At 39.3% G+C, this 18,873-nt stretch overlaps 2 non-coding genes across 2 annotated transcripts; both read left to right on the forward strand.

Annotated features, from left to right (window-relative positions):
* Window positions 1-5,674: 5,674 nt before the first annotated feature.
* Window positions 5,675-5,756, forward strand: trnas-gcu (transfer RNA serine (anticodon GCU)). Its single transcript has one exon. It is a non-coding gene; the product is annotated as a tRNA-Ser (tRNA).
* A 5,616-nt stretch (window positions 5,757-11,372) lies between these two features.
* On the forward strand, window positions 11,373-11,444 carry trnat-cgu (transfer RNA threonine (anticodon CGU)). The gene has a single exon. It is a non-coding gene; the product is annotated as a tRNA-Thr (tRNA).
* Window positions 11,445-18,873: the final 7,429 nt, after the last annotated feature.

Genomic DNA, 18,873 nt, shown 5'->3' on the forward strand with positions numbered 1-18,873 from the left:
CACTATCATCTTACTCAACTGCACTACAGTGAGCTCAGAGCCGCTACTAGTAATACATTGTCCAGATCCGCATTTTCTCAATTAGATTCACGTGTTTTTTACGTGTGTCTAATTACTACGTCTTTCATTTTGTCTGGTTTTATAAAAATGTCTCTTGAAAACAGACAAAGGGTTTATGTGTCTCCCTGAAATTCACACACGAAGGAAGTCACACGAGGAAGGAAAGATATCGCGTTTAAAGAGAATCCAGAGTGGAGACGCCGGCGAATGAAAACGAAGCTTCATATAGTACGAGCGCACTACCACTGAACTAAACTCCTGATAGTGAACTTTTTCCGCAGGTTAATTGTGTTAGGAAATGTGAACAGTCAACAGAGCGCATTTTAAAGGCCAAAGCAAGACAATTAGATGTGAAGAGAATTCTGCTTCTCTGTTTACTGAGCTTTCGGTGAACGTCAAAGTGAAAGACAAATTCGCTATTTTCACTTTTTAATTAAGGAACAAGAAAACACCATCCTTCGAGCCGGATTCAAAACAGCTACATAACAATCGTCCGCTGCTTTTTTAAACAGTTTTACGCTCTAGCAACTGAGCTATCGAAAGGTCGACTCCAACCGCACACGTTTTGTCATACGCGTAGCCCAATGTAGTGTAGAGTTCCTGTTTATATAAATCGCAGTTCGACATCAAAATACTCACTAACAGTCTCGTTTAGTAGAAGAAATGGACCAGGATTCTACTGTATAATCTTCCAGAGGTCTTACAAAACGTTTGGAGGGACATCAGTGCAGGTGGAAATTGACTCTTTTTCTAGTGGGATCAGTACCATATAAAACCTTTCTTTTGGATTGAGAAGAGGATCATGGTGACACTCAAAACATCCCTGTCTTTGCTTCTTACGAGGACTTTTGAGCTGCAAACATCGGTTCAAAACAAAACTCTGCTACTGCAGTTGCTTCTTGGAGAGTTTCTTCAAATCTTTCAACTGAACGTCTTGGGATATTGACGATGATATAATACAGATTGTGGTTTTCTTTTGATCGAAAATTTTATTAAAATATGAGCCTCTTTTACCTTTGTCTTGGATGTTTCGCAAGGTATAATACTTTCCCTTGCATCCTCAGATAAACATTCTAAATACCACAAAGTTACAATATATGGAATAGCATTTATTTTTACATATGTTTTAAAATGTACTCTTATTTAAAGCTACATTTAGTGCTAGGTAAAGATAACGTTGCTAATACTGATGTAGTAGAAATGTAAGATGAATTGATAGCTTTATCTGAGCTAAAAAAGTCCTAAAACGCCTCCTATAACAGGAAAGGACTCGTAGCAAGATTAAACTCCAAACGTTGCTATTACATTATGCATTATGTAAACACGACCCATTTCAGCTTCTGGTGAGTGCAGTTTTTCCAAATTGAATCAAAACTACAGCTCGAATGAAATAAAAAAAAGTTTATGTGTCTCTTTGCTGTAACAACTCTGCCAAAACTATTCAGATAAATCAGAATAGCATCAGAACGTGACTAGATTTTATTGGATATTAGGAAATTTATTTGTGTGCATTTCCCCCTACGATCATAATACCTTCCTGTTTTCATCGTGTTTATTGTTTCTGCCTGTGATCTCGGAAATAAAGTATGTGTTCACCGAAATATTCCGGGAGTTTGCTGTGGTTTGAGAGGAGTGTATGAAGGTAATGAATGAGGGAGGACACGCGCATTCAGCACGGGGAGCGCAGAGCAATGAGCCGCGCCTGCAGCTCGCTGAGTCTTTTCTTATATAACCACTGAGTCCGGACACACAGCGTTTCCAGCCCGTGTTGGAGATTTACAGTTCAGAAAACGACTGTCTCGAGCAGAAACTGATCTTCCTGCTTTAGTTAAGGTTATCAGAATCGGCGGCTGCTGTGGGGGTATAGCGCTTGTATCTCTCTTCTCTGGCTAAACACTATCTACTGTAAAGTATAGAAATAGACAGAAGATGAAATACAGCTACAAATACTTCAGTAAGGCCGAGCAGATAGGAAAGTTTAAATCAAATGTTCTATAACTCGATCTGCCTATATTTTCGAACTCTCTGTTCGAGCTCTGATATAATCCTCTCTGCTCCTGTCGTTGTCACTCTGCATTCCGTAGGGCTACAGGTTGATTTCACAATGCCACAATTAATTAAATACAGGAGAAACCGCACGGACAGCAATATGTTTTAAGAAATCTTCTTCTGGATTTATATTTCGGTCTTTCTCCTTTAAATGCATACCTTGCCGTAAATCTTTACTCGATTACAGGCACCCCAAACAGTTTTTAAGGCAGAAATCGAACCCCATTTGATTTTCTGCTAATAACGTGTAAGTGTTCACGAAGCATTTCCCTGCACATCGGGTGCCCACAAATCGGTTTCTCCGTTTTCCTCTTCCTGTCGTTGTTAGCGAGCACAAGAAGACGGGACAAATGCAAGAGAGGGAAAAGGGAGCGGCTGTCAAGAGTGAGATTTGAACCCACGCTTCTATTCAGAGACCAGGGGGTGAGTTTCCCGAAAGCATCGTAGCGCTAAGAACATCGTAAACTCGCTCTTAAGATCGATCGTTGATTTACGAGTGTTTCCTAAAACCTATCGTAACTAAAGTAGAACGTTATAATCCTTCGTAATCTACGTGCTCCCCGACCCACTCGTTAATCACTAAGTGCTTCTTAAACTGGCTACCTCTTGCGCCAACCTTAGCGACAGAGATCGCCAGACAGAGCACATTCAATTCACATCATGGGAATTCTCTGGAAATATAGAATACTAAGATTTTATATTAAGGATTTTGATATTTTGTTGTACTATGTAAGAGGAAATTCGAAAAAAGAACATTTATTTATACAGTTATGAATTTATTAGTCATCTTGGGTAAATTTCATATTCATAAATCAAATGTTTTAATAATACTCCCTCTTTTAGTACTTTTGGGGTGGGGTTTAAATTGTATTTAAATTCCATAAAGAACGTGAAACATGTAACATGTATTACAATGTAGCGCCACGCAGGGCGGGCTGAGAACAGCACCTGGGGACTACCGGACTGTATATAGTGGGACGGAGGCTGAGATACAGTCTCTTCCCTTCGTGTGTGTGTATGTTAGTGTAGGTGCAGCGCTGTAACCCCTGTCCCTGTGTGTGTACCTTTCCCGATTCGAGTTATTAAATGTGTTGTTCAACCCCATTCCCTGAGTCCTACGCCTGTTCCATTCCGTACCGAAACCCGCGGTCCATACAATATTTTAAGTTCGAATGCCGTTTTATGTTCTGTCTTGATTGTTGACGGTAAAGCTTAGACCTACTTGTTTTTAAATTTGATTATAGGTCCTGTATTTGTTGAGTGACACGTGCCAAGCTTAGTAGTTAATTTTTCCAGATGTCATGTTAATAAGACCAATTAAAAAGGAGTTCCAACACACCCAACAACTTTAAATAACAACAGTATTTTCTCTTGAAACACTGTGATTCCTAACGATGGCAGCGTGACAAAAAATATTGCTTTAAATCAAAGACGTCGTGCAGGACGCATACACTGTTCACACAGTTAAACTTGGTTTTCTTTTACAGCATGTCAGTCATTTATTTTATTACACCATATAATGAAAGTATTGTCAATCAATTGTTTGTCAATCGACTTGTGATGCTTTTTGCTAAGCGACTTCAGGGGCGGGGTTAACAAAGAAGTACTTTATACTCGCTCGTTAAATGATCGATTAAGAGGGGTTTTGGGAAACCCACGAAAAAGTAGCTTGTATGTTACCTACGTACATCGTAAAGTTGCTCGTTCGTCTCTAAGATTCATCGTTTTCGGGAAACTCACCCCAGAACACCCAAGCGATGAAAAGACAGGAGTCCTTGAGTCTGGCGCCTTAGACCACTCGGCCATCCTGATAAGGTACTGTAGGTTTATTCCATGCTGAAAAGAGAAGGAAACACAATGTTTCAGCTGTGGAGCCTTCTTTGATTGTGACTCGAAGTAAACCTTTACCTTTCCTTGTTCGTTTGATGTTAATTTATCTCCGTCAAATACCTAAGAGTATCTAAACTCGACAGTTGCTTTCAGTAGCTAAAGACAGGCTATACTGCTCCAGGTGAGGCTCGAACTCACAAAGAGGGTAAAACGCCTGATTGTCGGGAGTGGGATTTGAACCCGTGCCTCTATTTGGAGAGTGAAACACAAAGCTTAAAAGACACGAAGCTGTGAATTTGCTGTTTTAAACAGCTCGACTATTCTGAAAAAATGTGTGCTGATAACACCAGTCGCATTCGATTTTCCGTAACTTTAGGACGATTGATACTACTGGACTAACACAATTTGTGGCGTTTAGCATGACATGGAAAACGGTACCGGAGCATTCGGGTCCGGACTACCAGACTCAGAAACAGTTTTTACCCCCGCACTATCAAACTATTAAACTCCCAGCCTCTCTCACTCTCTCCTCACCTCTCACCTATGATCTGAACCTCACAGTGCCTTCTTTCTTACCAAAAACCCAAACACACATTGAAAATCTGCCTCTACCATACATGTCAAAAGCTCACTCCCCATCATTTCTATCCCTTTATTTCATTCTTTTGATGCATGTTTTTGCACATAACCTGTTACCTTTTTGTTATTTTGCACACTGCCTATTGTTGTTTTTTGCACATCGGCTGTTGTCTCTGTCTTTCTTTTGTTATACAATTGTATTGTTGTTGTGTTTTTTTCGTTGTACCCAGTGGGCAAAAGACGTATAATATACGTCTATTAAACGCATACCTTAAACGTCTAAATGTGGTCCGCAATTCGTCTAGAATGAAATTCTAATATACGTCTATTGTTATACGTCAATTATACGTCTATGATTAGATGTTCATTATACGTAAATGGTTAGAGTTCTATTATACGGATAAATTTAGAAGACAATTATACATATATGGTAGGAGTTCCGGATAACTTTAGAGGTCTATTATACGGATAACTTTAGAGGTCTATTATACATCAAAGATAGGTTTTACAGGTGTAGAAACTAGTAAATCAACCCAATGATTTGGTTTAGAAATTTATTCTGAAAATACACATTCACACCTGAAAAATATGTATTTCAAATTATACATTGTATACAATCAATCAACAATCAACATACTTGTACATACTTTTGGTGAACAAAAAAATTTGCTTGCATTTCATCTTTCGCAAGCTATATGATTTAAAAAAAACAAGTTGTTCTGCAAAGGAAATTAATAAACGCATAAAACCAAATCAAGACCTCTTTGAGTGTCCCAAATTACATGTTCTGTAAAACAAGACAGGAAAAAAGGTACCGCTGGCATTCGGATCCAGGATCTCCTCTTTATGAAACAGGTGTTTTAACCAGCTTTACCACAGCACCGGCAGAACACTATTCTTATACAGGTGGGTACCCACCCTCAAACCTTTGTTCTCCCGCTACTTTACCTTTGCCTACTGTCCTGTCTCTCTCACACATGAAGAAGACTCCACGGCCGAAACATTGTGTTCTCTTTCTTCTTTTTTTCAGCATGGAATAAACCTATTACCTATTCTTATACAGCCGCTTGGACACACCGCTCTGAGACATCTGAGGTCGATGTGCGCTGAGCCTGGTCGCCGAGCAAAATCATGCCCAAGGGGAAGTGGTATGCGAGACGAGGTGGCTGAGTGGTTAAGGCGATGGACTGCTAATCCATTGTGCTTTGCACGCGTGGGTTCAAATCCCACCCTCGTCGGTTTATGTCTTCGACTTGTGATCCGTTTCTAAGTTGGACTTGCTATCTTTATCTACTGTAGTAGAGTAGTAATATTTCTAGCGTTGGCTGAATATGGCTTACAGCAGTAGCTGACAGATATAGTCTCTTAATAGGTTAAATTTATGCTTTGTACTGCTTTCACCTGACATTAATAGTAGTCCTGATGAACGATTTAGGGACATGGCGCATCTTGAAAATGTTCTTGTTAATTTCAGTTTGGAAAAAATGCACTCACCAGAAGCAGAAACTGGTCGTATCTGCAAAATGCGCAATGCAATAGCACTGTCTTGCTATGAGTCCTTACCTGTTACAGGAGGCGTTGTAGGACTTTTTTAGCTCAGAAAAAGCTATCAATTCATCTTACATTTCTACTCCATCAATATTAGCAATGTTATCTTTACTAAGCTCTAAATATAGCTCTAAATAAATGCAAATTTTAAAATACATTTTAAAATAAATGCTATTCCATATATTGTAACTTTGTGGTATTTAGAATTTTTATCTGAGGATGCAACGGAAAGTATTATACAAATGTGAAAGAGGCTTGTATTTTAATACAATTTTCGATCAAAAGAAAACCAAAATCCGTATGATATTACCATCAATATCCCTCGATATTGACGTTCAGTTGAAAGATTTGAAGAAACTCTCAAAGAAGCAACTGCAGTTGGAGAGATTTGATTTGAACTGATGTTCGCAGCTCAATAATCCATTCGTCCTCGAAAGAAGCAAAGGTTAGTATGTTTTGAGTGTCAACATGATCCTCTTCTCAATCCAAACGAAAGGTTTTATGTGATCCTGATCCCACTAGAAAAAGAGTCAATTTCCGCCAGCACTGATATCCCTTTAAATGTTTTATAAGAACTCTGGACGTTTATAGAGTAGAAGCCTGGTCCATTTCTTCTACTAAACGAGACTATGGGAGTGGGTATTTTGATGTCGAACTGGGATTTAAATAAAGAGGAACACTACACTACATTGGGCAACGCGTGTGACAAAACGTTTATTTTCTGACCTCTCGATAGCTCAGTTGCTAGCTCTTAAGATTGTTGAAAAAGCAGCGAGTATTTCTTATGTCCCTGGTTTGAATCCAATTCAAAGGATGGTGTTTTCTTGTTCCTTAATCAAAAAGGGAAAATTGCGAATTTCTCTTTCACTTTGATGTTCACCCGAAAGCTCAGTATACAAAGAAGTAGAGGCTCCTGTTCTGAATAATCCTCAAGTCTGATTGTTTTGCTTAGACCTTTAAAATGTACACTGTTGACTGTTTGCGCTTCCTAACACAATTAAAAACCCGCCGACAAACTTACCGATCGGGAGCTTAGTTCAGTGATAGCGCGCACTTAAGACGCTCCGTTTTCTATCGCCGGCATTTTTGTATTCTCTTTCATCGCGATATCTTTTATTCTTCGTGTGTGAATTTCAGGGAGACTCATAAACCCTTTGTCTGTTTTAAAGATACATTATTTTAAACCAGACATAATGAAAGACGTAGTAACTAGACACATGTACAAAACACATGAATAGTAGCGGCTCTGAACTCAATGTGGTGCTGGATGGGAATGCAATACAAACGCCAATGGCACAATGGATAACGTGTCTGATTACGGATCAGAAGACTTTAGGTTTCTACTCCTTACTGGTTAGTGAAAAAGCTTTTAAACCACGCTATTCAACACTGACATCGTAGTGTGTGCGGTCCTACACAACCTTCCCAGTGGGCAAAAGACGTATAATATACGTCTATTAAACGCATACCTTAGACGTCTAAATGTGGTCTGCAATTCGTCTAGAATGAAATTCTAATATACGTCAATTATACGTCTATGTTTAGACGTTCATTATACATAAATGGTTGGAGTTCTATTATACGGATAAATTTAGAGGACTATTATACATATATGGTTGGAGTTCCGGATAACTTTAGAGGACTATTATACGTATATGGTTAGAGGTCTATTATACGGATAACTTTAGACGTCTATTATACGTATATGGTTAGAGGTCTATTATACGGATAACTTTAGACGTCTATTATACGTATATGGTAAGAGGTCTATTATACGGATAACATTAGAGGTCTATTATACGTATATAGGTAGAGGTCTATTATACATCAAAGATAGGTTTTATAGGTGTAGAAACTAGTAAACCAAGCCAATGATTAGGTTTAGAAATGTATTCTGAAAATACACATTCACACCTGAAACATATGTATTTCAAATTATACATTGTATACAATCAATCAACAATCAACATATGGGCAATAATCATAAAAAACACAACTAGTCTTAAACTTCAGCTACAAATTCTGGTAACATGGCAATATACAGTATAGTAATGACAAACACAAACTAATTACATTAACACACTAACTCAAAACCACATTTTGATTCAAATATACATTTTAAAATGTACAACTTCTATATTTCCAAGAAAAAAAATATTACAATGCAATGCAAATATTACAAATATTTGCAATGTATTTGCAAACCCTGTCTAATTGTCCTAACAGTTAGAACCAAAAACCTATTATTTTCAGTGTCCAGATCTCCTGGCCCCCTGCCTTGCATATGCATTTTTCAAGTAACACATTGCGTGCTCCTTTATTTCTTTTTCTGTCGATGTAGGGTGGGACTTCAGCACCGCAGCTAGGAGAAAATTATATAATATTACTTCCCAAATAAATGATGATTAATATCTTCTTTAGTATAATCTAAAAAATGAACGGTTTACTAAGCTCAAAGCTGAAATAAATGTATAAAATTTGGCTTGCATCATAGCAGTTGAGCAATAAAGTCTGTCCTAATTAAAGAGTACCCAAAGTTTGAAAGTACAACATAGAATAAGAATAGAGAAACGGCAAAACGATTTTGTGTCATCTTCCCCATTCACACTATTTTTATGTGCCATTTTTTGCTTATTCACGTACTATTTTAATCAAAATAATATTAAGAAAGATCTGTATGTATTCAGATACTATTATTATTGTTCATACTTACTCGTCAAAAGAGGATTGCTGAGATATTTGCGGATATACTTCTACGTTTGAAAAACGTGTCCAAAATGGTGACCAACGAATATTAGCAATGCATTGTGGTATATAACCGGAAAATATGCTGGGTTCGATATTTTCTCAACGTATGCGTTTATTAATGTTGTCGATATTATGGTTGAAATTTAACATTGATAATACATCGCGGCTATGTGCCCCCTGCTATGAGCTGATGTGCAATTTTAACGCATGCAGTTAGTAAGGATCGGTCACTGTTGTATGGTATTATATATAATGACATTATGGAATAGGATGGGTACAGGCCTGGCATCACGGGGGGAGGGAGGAATGTCGCCCCTTCAGTTTTGGGCAAAAAGATTTACCTAACTTAATTTGCGTCCTAAAAAAATAGTTGTACTTTGTCAATGGTCAGACAACACTAAATGACACGAACAGTCACTCAGTCTGTTTGATGGGCAGGAGGGCTATCCGTCCAGGAACTGCACATATCAGTGTTGTTATTGAGTGTCAACATTATGATCCTGTTTGCTCATGTGGACCGATTCCTTGCAGTAGTTTATCATTATACTTAAAATCGTTATATAACTAGGACTAGTTATAGCAGTCTGTGCTTTCTGTTGGTTTTACAACATTTTTTTCTTAACGATTCAGAACGTCCATGTAGCTGCAAAAATGAACGCTTATGGTACTTTTCGCTCCAGGCAATACAAACCGTGAGAGTGACGAAAAATGTGAAACTGAACTTCATCGCAAATACCACATTGTTAGTCGTTATCTTCTATCATGAAGCACTAATCAATGGCATAGCTACGAGATTTCATTTGGGTAGCTGCACCGTACAGCTCCGTTTCAACCGAAATATCACCCCCCCTCAGAATTTCAGACGCCCCCCTACAGATTTTTCCCCGGGCACCGCGCACTGATGGGGGACGGGGTGTCCAGGAAATGGTATCAACTTTTCTCAAGAAAATAAAAATAGAAACTCTATAGGCACTCAAACATTTTACTGTTTTTTTCGGGCAGGTGGCAAGACCCCCTCAGCAAAACCCTTGTATGCCAAGCTGTGGGCATTGATTCGTCGAATATACGTATATTTACGGCGAAAATACGGCTATACGTATATATACGTCGCCTCGACGTATAATCAACGTCGAATTGCAACCGTAAAATCGACGACATGAATAAACGCATATATAACGTCGAAAACACATCTAACACAGTGCCTGAGGCTTTTTACTGTATGTATCGTGTCGCAGTAATTAATTTACACGTGTATAATAAATATAGTAAATATAATAAATTAATTACTGCGAAAATAATTTACTTCGTACACTGTGCAGAGTGCCGTATACTCTTAGTTGCGGCACACACGATACATACAGTAAAAAGCCTCAGGCACTGTGTTAGATGTGTTTTCGACGTTATATATGCGTTTATTCATGTCGTCGATTTTACGGTTGCAATTCGACGTTGATTATACGTCGAGGCGACGTATATATACGTATAGCCGTATTTTCGCCGTAAATATACGTATATTCGACGAATCAATGCCCACTGGGTATGGCAGCCGCGCCGAGAAGCTTTGCTTATGCCCATCTTTTTCCACCGCTTCTACTGAACCTCGGAGCTGCAGGAGGAAGGGCTGACTTTAGAAAGAGCTCTTAAAGTCGCTAGAATTCATGAAGCAGCTCAAGCAGAATCAAGAATGCTTTCTGACCACAGTGACAAAGTGACACTGAACGGGGTGCTCGCTCAAACTTTACAAACAAAAGCCGAGCAGCAGGACGCAGTCATGCTAGAGATATAGAAGAACAGGGGACGGCTGACATTACATGTTACAGGTGCGGACTAACAACGCACAAAGCAGATGAATGCGGAGCGTGAACAGCAAAATGTCTACACTGTAAGAAAACAGGACATTATGCACACGTCTGCAGAACATCACGTCCGAGTTTAAGGAGAGCAACATCAGAGATTGGAAGCTAAGGAGTTTCAGGTCTGTGTTTTTATTCTAGGTTCAAGAAAGTATGAATACCTTTGCAAGAAGTATTTCAGAATCCCAGTCAAATCCAGTACGAATGCCCCATAGATCTGCATTGTACAATTAGTATACTGTTTGTCCGTTGAATCAAACACGCCTTATGAAGCATTTCTAAAACAGGAGAGATCGTTAGGGAATGCGTCTTCCTGTAAAAATAAAATGACTTCAAGGGTACTATAAGCAGAGGTGTGAAAGCCTGCTTTACTGAAGAACTATAGCCAGAGATGCCAAAGAGGTCGAGATTTCACCACGTGAGAGAAAGCATCTCAGAAAAAGAAGTTGCGGTCGTTTCCACGCGTTATAAAACCACTGGGTCAAACAACAAGAGCTGAAGAGCCGCTGTTGAGAGTAACGCGGCCAAGCGCTCTAAGGAGCTGGCTTAAACCTCCAGTCTCTTCAGGAGCATCTGTTGGAGTCGCACTGCTACAGCGTATCTCCTTGTTAAGTATCCCTTTTATTGTTGTTGCTGCCTCCAGGCGATGTAAACCAGATTCAGAAAAAAAATAATTTGAACAACATTATTCCTATGTTGTTTGAAGGCGCGGTGGCCAAGTGGTAAGGCGTCGGTCTCGTAAACCGAAAATCGTGGGTTCAAACCCCACCTGTGCCTGTTTCATTTGTTTTCCTTTAGTTTCAAAGTCTTCAAAAAACTCGCAATGTAGGAGTCTGAATAGTAAGAGAGCGTAACTGTCGCCAGTGATTAGTATTCTTGCATATCCTGCCTTGTTTTTTAGTCGACAAAGCTTGTTTCTCTTCACACCCATCTTCCGAATGATCACCTCAGCATTGGGAAGGAACGTGCGCTTGGTACAGCCCCCCACTCCATGGTCTGATCACAAACAGATCGGGTGAGCTGTCAGTCCAGGTTGGAAGTAACGTTCGAAAGCACTAAAAATCTGACTTAGGAACGAGAAGACCGTGTTTTTTTAAACGAGTAAACGATAAAATAATAGTTCAGGTGGGTAGCTGCGTCAGCATGCGTATATACTGCCTGCAAGACTATGTCAAGTTCAAGTTCAAGTTTATTGTCATTATACTTATACACAGGTATATGGTATAACGAAATGCTATTTAGCTAGCTCTCGGACATAAGTAGTACAAAGAAAAAAACACAACAACACAACAACAATACAATTGTATTACAAAAGAAAGACAGAGACAACAGCCGATGTGCAAAAAACAACAACAGGCAGTGTGCAAAACAACAAAAAGGTAACAGGTTATGTGCAAAAACATGCATCAAAAGAATGAAATAAAGGGATAGAAATTATGGGGAGTGAGCTTTTGACATGTATGGTAGAGGTAGATTTTCAATGTGTGTTTGGGTTTTTGGTAAGAAAGAAGGCACTGTGAGGTTCAGATCATAGGTGAGAGTGAGAGAGGCTGGGAGTTTAATAGTTTGATAGTGCGGGGGTAAAAACTGTTTCTGAGTCTGGTAGTCCGGACCCGAATGCTCCGGTACCGTTTTCCATGTCATGCTAAACGCCACAAATTTTGTTCGTCCAGTCGTATCAATCGTCCTAAAGTTACGGAAAATCGGATGCAACTGGTGCAATCAGCACCCATTTCTTCAGGATAGTCGAGCGTTTTAAAACAGCAAATTCACAGATTCGTGTCTTTTAAGCTTTGTGTTTCGCTCTCCAAATAGAGGCACGGGTTCAAATCCCACTCCCGACAGTCAGGCGTTTTACCCTGTGTTTTTTACCTGCCTTTACACTGTTTCAGTCTTGTTGTGCTCGCTGACAATCACAGTACGAGGAAAACGGAGAAACTACTTAGAAAAAACATAACGGACAGAAAAAAGCTTCGTAAACACGTGAATGTGATTAGCAGCAGTAAGGTATGCATTCAAATGTTTAAGGCTGATTTATAAAAGCAGCAGAAGAAAGGTGCAGCCTTTGTGAGAATTCGCGGGTTTTTATGCTGCTTGGACTTCTTTCAAGTCTATGAAGTGATCCCCGTTTTATTTTCATTTTCAAACTTCAGAACCGAATAACAAAAAGGTTTCATGTGTGACAGCATTCTGTTGCAAATACCGTTTCCACGATGTATTCAGCGACGGGAATGAAATATTTTAGTGCTGGCTCAAATGCGAGGAATTTCAGAAAAAACAACGCTTGCAGTAAACGACAAATTTAAAGCGTGTTGTCAGCATGAACAGAACAACGCAATGCTCTGTAAAAACGATCTGAAGCCGCAATTACTCTTTTATCTCGGGCAGTTCATTCCGATACGATGTTTCCGCAGAATAAATGAAATGCCGAACTCCAAACATGTTGTTGCCATTATTGTTACTCCTGCTGCTGTAGTTTTAAGCTTTAATCAGTGGGTATGTAATGTTGTAAAGGGGCTGGACTACTTTGTTCAGTCCAAATTCCATTATGTGAATTTATGCTTTTTTAATATAAGCATTAACAATACAATGCGTGCTCAAAAACCATTACTTATTAGCTAAAGAAGCGGCAGTGTTTTGACAATATGTGGTATTCGAACAGTAAATGCTGAAGTGTTTAATACTTGCTTGTGAGCAGATCTCCCTCGATTTAGACAAACTCTTGTTTGGCCGATGATTTCAGATCAAAATCTGAATCAAGTGGAAAGAAAGCTGAATTACGTAAAGGTCATATAAGGCACTGGGTATCACTGTTACGCCATCAGGTCCTGCTAGGAGGATTGGGGGGATCAAATTGACACAGAGGGACCCAATGTGGGGGCTGAACCCACAGTTCTGAGATTAAGAGATTCATGCTCTATTGACTGCGCCTGTATAACTCTTGTGCTACAGCAGTAATGTTTCTGGGTGTGGATGGACATGACATAATAGGCTGACAACAGGAACACGTGGCCCACAGGCAGTGACAGTATCGCTATCACATTTGGCTGCAGTATATTGTGTTGAGAGCAGCAATAACTTTCCTGCAGAGATGGGAGTGCCTTTAATACAGCTCTTTCAATCGGACAGAGTAACAGGAACGGATCAAAAGTTTCTGCTGTGGATCCATCTCCACGTGGGGGAAAGAGACAGTAAAATAGCGATGAAGAAACAGAAAGAATTGTGCTCTCTGCAAAGTAGGAAAGAGGTGGTCAGACACATAAAACAGCTTGGTGATAATTTACAGCGACAGTTTTATGTTATTTAGTACAAGGATTTCTCTTCATGTGACTTAAGATGTGTAATTTGTATGTTGGTTGTATGAGAACAGTTTCTTCTAAAGTCCTGTCAATTGACAGTGGAGAGCTAGCTGGTGCACATCTTCAAGAAGACTCTCTTTAAGGCGATTACAAGTTTCTCGAACAAATCTGTGTCATATTTTTAAAATAATTTAGCTAATGAGCAACGAGAGTATAAATGAATTCTCCCACCCTCCATTCAAAGATAAAACTCCATGTGCGATTCTAAGTTTCCTTGGAGCTACTGACGTTCGTCATTATTGGACATTCCCGGTGATATTGACTAAGGAGCTCAATTTTTACGTGTTGTAGTTCAACATGTACAAAATATTCGTATCCCCTGCAAATATCGGCAAGGTCAGTGATATTCTCAACAATGTGTGCCATTGCAATTCGTGCAATTCGTGCCATACTTTTTCCCAATGTATTCTGACATGCCAAGATCAGAGGGTCATATTTAAAAAAACTGGTGCATTAAAATGTTTTGTACTTCAGGATTTTGATAGTCTGTTACATTGTCTTTCACACGTCGGTGTCAGAACTGTGAGACATTTTCATAATTGGGGGGGAAGGCCGTAGCAATAAGCAGAAAGTACAATCACCTTTTCCCAGTGTAAGTCCGTGTTATGGTGAGTTTTCAAAATTGGTTTGCGATTTTCTGAAATATATTGCATACAAAAATATGATTTGAACAGTCGCTATTTATTTGGATATTTCCTTTCACTGAGGATGTCTGCAGTATTCCAGCCGTATTAGTACTGATCGAAGAGAGCCATCTACAGGCGAAAGGCGACATAACATCACAGCAGCAGCATTTAAGGTGGAACGAAAAACGCGAAGAAGCTGGCGAATAAGAAGCCAACTTCAGCCTCGTAGCAGACCCTGGGAGGCACGCTCAAAATAATCATCTTTCCCAGTACTTCAGAGTCATATTTAAAGCGCTTTACTGCAATTTTATGTGATCGATGGAAGATGTGAAGCCATCGAGCCTGTACTGCGATTCACATTGAAATTGAAGCCATTTCTCATGCTTTCTCTCAGTGTCGGGGCTGCAATTGCGTGTAAAGGAGGCGACTTGAAAATGAAACGTGCAATCACCTTACAGAGGGTCTTCACGACGGGGTGCGTCAGCTAGTTCTCCATTATTGTCAATTTACTGGACTTCTGAAGAAACCTATCGACATCGAAAATACAAACTGCACAGCTTAAGGCACATGAAGAGAAATCCGTGTGCTGATTGACTCAAAAATGTCGCTACAAATAATCCGCCGGGTTGATTTACTTGTCAGACCACCTCCCTCCGTCCCTCTTTGCTGTTAGCACAATTCTTTCAGTTTCTTTTCTTGTATTTTCCTTGCTATTTTACTGTTGCTTTTCCCCATGAGGAGATGGATCCACAACCGAAACCGTTTTCACCCTTTGTTTCTGCAGCGTCAGTCTGTATGAGGAGCACATCTCGCACAGCTCCAGTGGCGCAATCGGTCAGCGCGCGGTACTTATACAGCAGTGCACAGCGGAGTCATGCTGAAGTTGTGAGTTCAAGCCTTATTTGGAGCAGTGTCTTTAGCTACTGAAAGCAACTGTCGAGTTTAGATACTCAGGTATTTGATGGAGATAAATTAACATCAAACGAACAAGTAAAGGTAAAGGTTTATTTCGAGTCACGATCAAAGAAGGCTCCACAGCTGAAACATTGTGTTTCCTTCTCTTTTCAGCATGGAATAAACCTATACTTTTCCCTTTGCAGCATGCCCACGCATGCTGACGCAGCTCCCTACTTAAATTACTATCAGCTGTGTACTGTAATATGATTTGACTCCACGCTTGTGTTTCTCGGGAGACAGCAGAAATATTGAGGATTTGCGGCTACAGAAAATAATGTGAACTTTACAGGCAAAAGTAAGGTTACGTTAAAGAAACAAAAACTTATTGTCACCCTTTTCAACTTGATTATTTAAGACATTTGTTCGGAATAGTATATCTTCTCGTGTCTGTGGCTGTTGTCCTACAATAACGGTGGTGAAATAGCAGGAATGTGCAGAAAGAATCGGAGATAGAACAGAAGACTCATCTAGTCGATAGTAAGGTTGTGTAGGACCTCACACACGTCGATGTCAGTGTTGAGTAGTGTGGTTTAAATCTTCTTCACGAACCAGAAAGGAGTAGAAACCTAAAGTCTTCTGATTCGTAATCAGACACGTTATCCATTGTGCCATTGGCGTTTGCATCGCGTTCCCATACAGCACCACATTCAGTTCAGAGCCGCTACTATTCATGTGTTTTGTACGTGTGTCTTATTACTACGTCTTTCATTATGTCTGGTTTAAAATAATGTATCTTTAAAACAGACAAAGGGTTTATGAGTCTCCCTGAAATTCACACACGAAGAATAAAAGATATCGCGTTTAAAAAGAATACAGAGATGCCGGCGATAGAAAACGGAGCGTCTTAAGTGCGCGCTATCACTGAACTAAACTCCCGATCAGTAAGTTTGTCGGCGGCTTTTTAATTGTGTTAGGAAGAGCAAACAGTCCACAGTGTACATTTTAAAGGTCTAAGCAAAACAATCAGACGTGAGGATTATTCAGAACAGGAGCCTCTTCTTTGTATACTGAGTTTTCGGGTGAATGTCAAAGTGAAAGACAAATTAGCAATTTTCACTTTTTGATTAAGGAACAAGAAAACACCATCCTTCAAACTGGATTCAGACCTGGGACATAAGAAATACTCGCTGCTTTTTCTACAGTCTTAAGAGCTAGCAACTGAGCTATCGAGGGGTCAGAAAATAAACGTTTTGTCACACGCGTAGCCCAAGTGTAGTGTAGTGTAGTGTTCCTCTTTATTTAAATCCCAGTTCGACATCAAAATACTCACTCCCATAGTCTCGTTTAGTAGAAGAAATGGACCAGGCTTCTACTGTATAAACGTCCAGAGTTCTTATAAAACATTTGAAGGGATATCAGTGCAGGAGGAAATTGACTCTTTTTCTAGTGGGATCAGGATCACATAAAACCTTTCGTTTGGATTGAGAAGAGGATCATGGTGATACTCAAAACATACTAACCTTTGCTTCTTTCGAGGACGAATGGATTATTGAGCTGCGAACATCGGTTCAAATCCAATCTCTCCAACTGCAGTTGCTTCTTTGAGAGTTTCTTCAAATCTTTCAACTGAACGTCAATATCGAGGGATATTGACGGTAAAATCTTATGGATTTTGGTTTTCTTTTGATCGAAATTGTATTAAAATTCGAGCCTCTTTCACAGTTGTATAATACTTTCCCCTGCATCCTCAGATAAAAATTCTAAATACCACAAAGTTACAATATATGGAATAGCATTAATTTTTAAATGTTTTTTAAAATTTGCATTTATTTAGAGCTACATTTTGTGCTAGGTAAAGATAACATTGTTTATATTGATGGGATATAAATGTACGATGAATTTATGAGGTAAAAGGTGTACGCAGGTGCCTTTTGCGTACTTTAATCAAAGACAATAAATAACTTTCACTCAGACGTTGATCAGAAGCTCAATAAATGACGAAGCAGAGGCTCCTGTTCCGAATTCCCCTCACGTCTGATGGTCGTGTTCTGATCAAGATCAATCTAAATTGGTACAAGGGATTTTAACAAATCTGGTCTTTAAGTTCAGGGACTGCTCTGTCTGCTTTGTAATTCAAAAATAGATACAAATGTCAAGTTTTTTATAGATAAAGTGTTGTCTGTTTTCAAAAGTTAGGTACTTAATTGACTTTATGATTTGGTTTTGATTTTGAATCGTTATATTATTAAGTTTGTGCTTTCTCTGTTTTTATCGTATTGTGAAGTTATTTTTTAAACAAACGCTTACAAAGGCAAACAGGGCACACAGTACAAGCTACTGTGCACTTTTGGGAGTATACCAGGTTCGATATAAAATCGCAAAAATGTAAAAGGAGAAAATACCCCAGACTGCGTGTAAAGCCCTCCTTGAGGTATGCTTACAAAATAGCTGCACCAGGCACTTGGACACAGATAAACACAGGGATTTAAAATTCAGGAATATGAATGGTCAATTGCTTACAGTTGGTTTTTTTACGTTTTGTATTTAGCGATTTGTGTATAAATCTTTTAACAATTCATTAAAATGCTAACAATATGTAAAATAAAAGCAACAGCACCGTTAAATGCCGGGGAGACGGGCAGTTTTTTTTTTACAATCAGATTCCAATCTCTAATGCTGTGTGTGAGAGCTGTGTGTGAAAGCTTACTGTACATAACTTTCCTTTTCTCACATTTTCTGACAACTATTTTTTCTGACCAAAGGGGCACCCTGTCAAGATGTGAGTCGCTCTTGAATCAGAGCTGGGTGACACGGGCTTCTGTTCTGATATGGTTGTACGAGAAGCAGGAGGAATCGCTTCACTCGTATGAAGCATGAGCTGAATCAGGAGTGAGACATTTCGTGTGTTTGTGCATATGTCAACGCCTGACCTACATCGTAAAACTAAAACTAAATTAAAAACTAACATTAAGTTGTCAGAGACATTCATTTATATACAAACATTACTTGTTTCTTTGCAGATAGGCATGCTGAAGTAGCTACCCACCTGAATATATTAAACGTTTCATCTATACAATCAAACATAGTATTCTCCTGAATAACTACTCGAAAGAAGCCGCAGCTCAGGTGTTAGAGAGATTTGAAATCAGATCGATGGATTTAGAGTCCAGACTGCTAACCGACAGCTGACACAGGTCTTTTACAGAACTGTTTTGATTTTTTCTACTTTGTCCCCGTGACGTCATTGTCCTGCTCGCAGCCAAGCCCGACACACGGTACCATCTGGTTTCTGTCGCTGGGCGCTCACCCTGCGGTCCATGTGGG

This window comes from Atractosteus spatula, unplaced genomic scaffold, assembly GCF_055471065.1.
Source record: "Atractosteus spatula isolate fAtrSpa1 unplaced genomic scaffold, fAtrSpa1.hap1 Scaffold_54, whole genome shotgun sequence".
NCBI lineage: Eukaryota > Metazoa > Chordata > Actinopteri > Semionotiformes > Lepisosteidae > Atractosteus > Atractosteus spatula.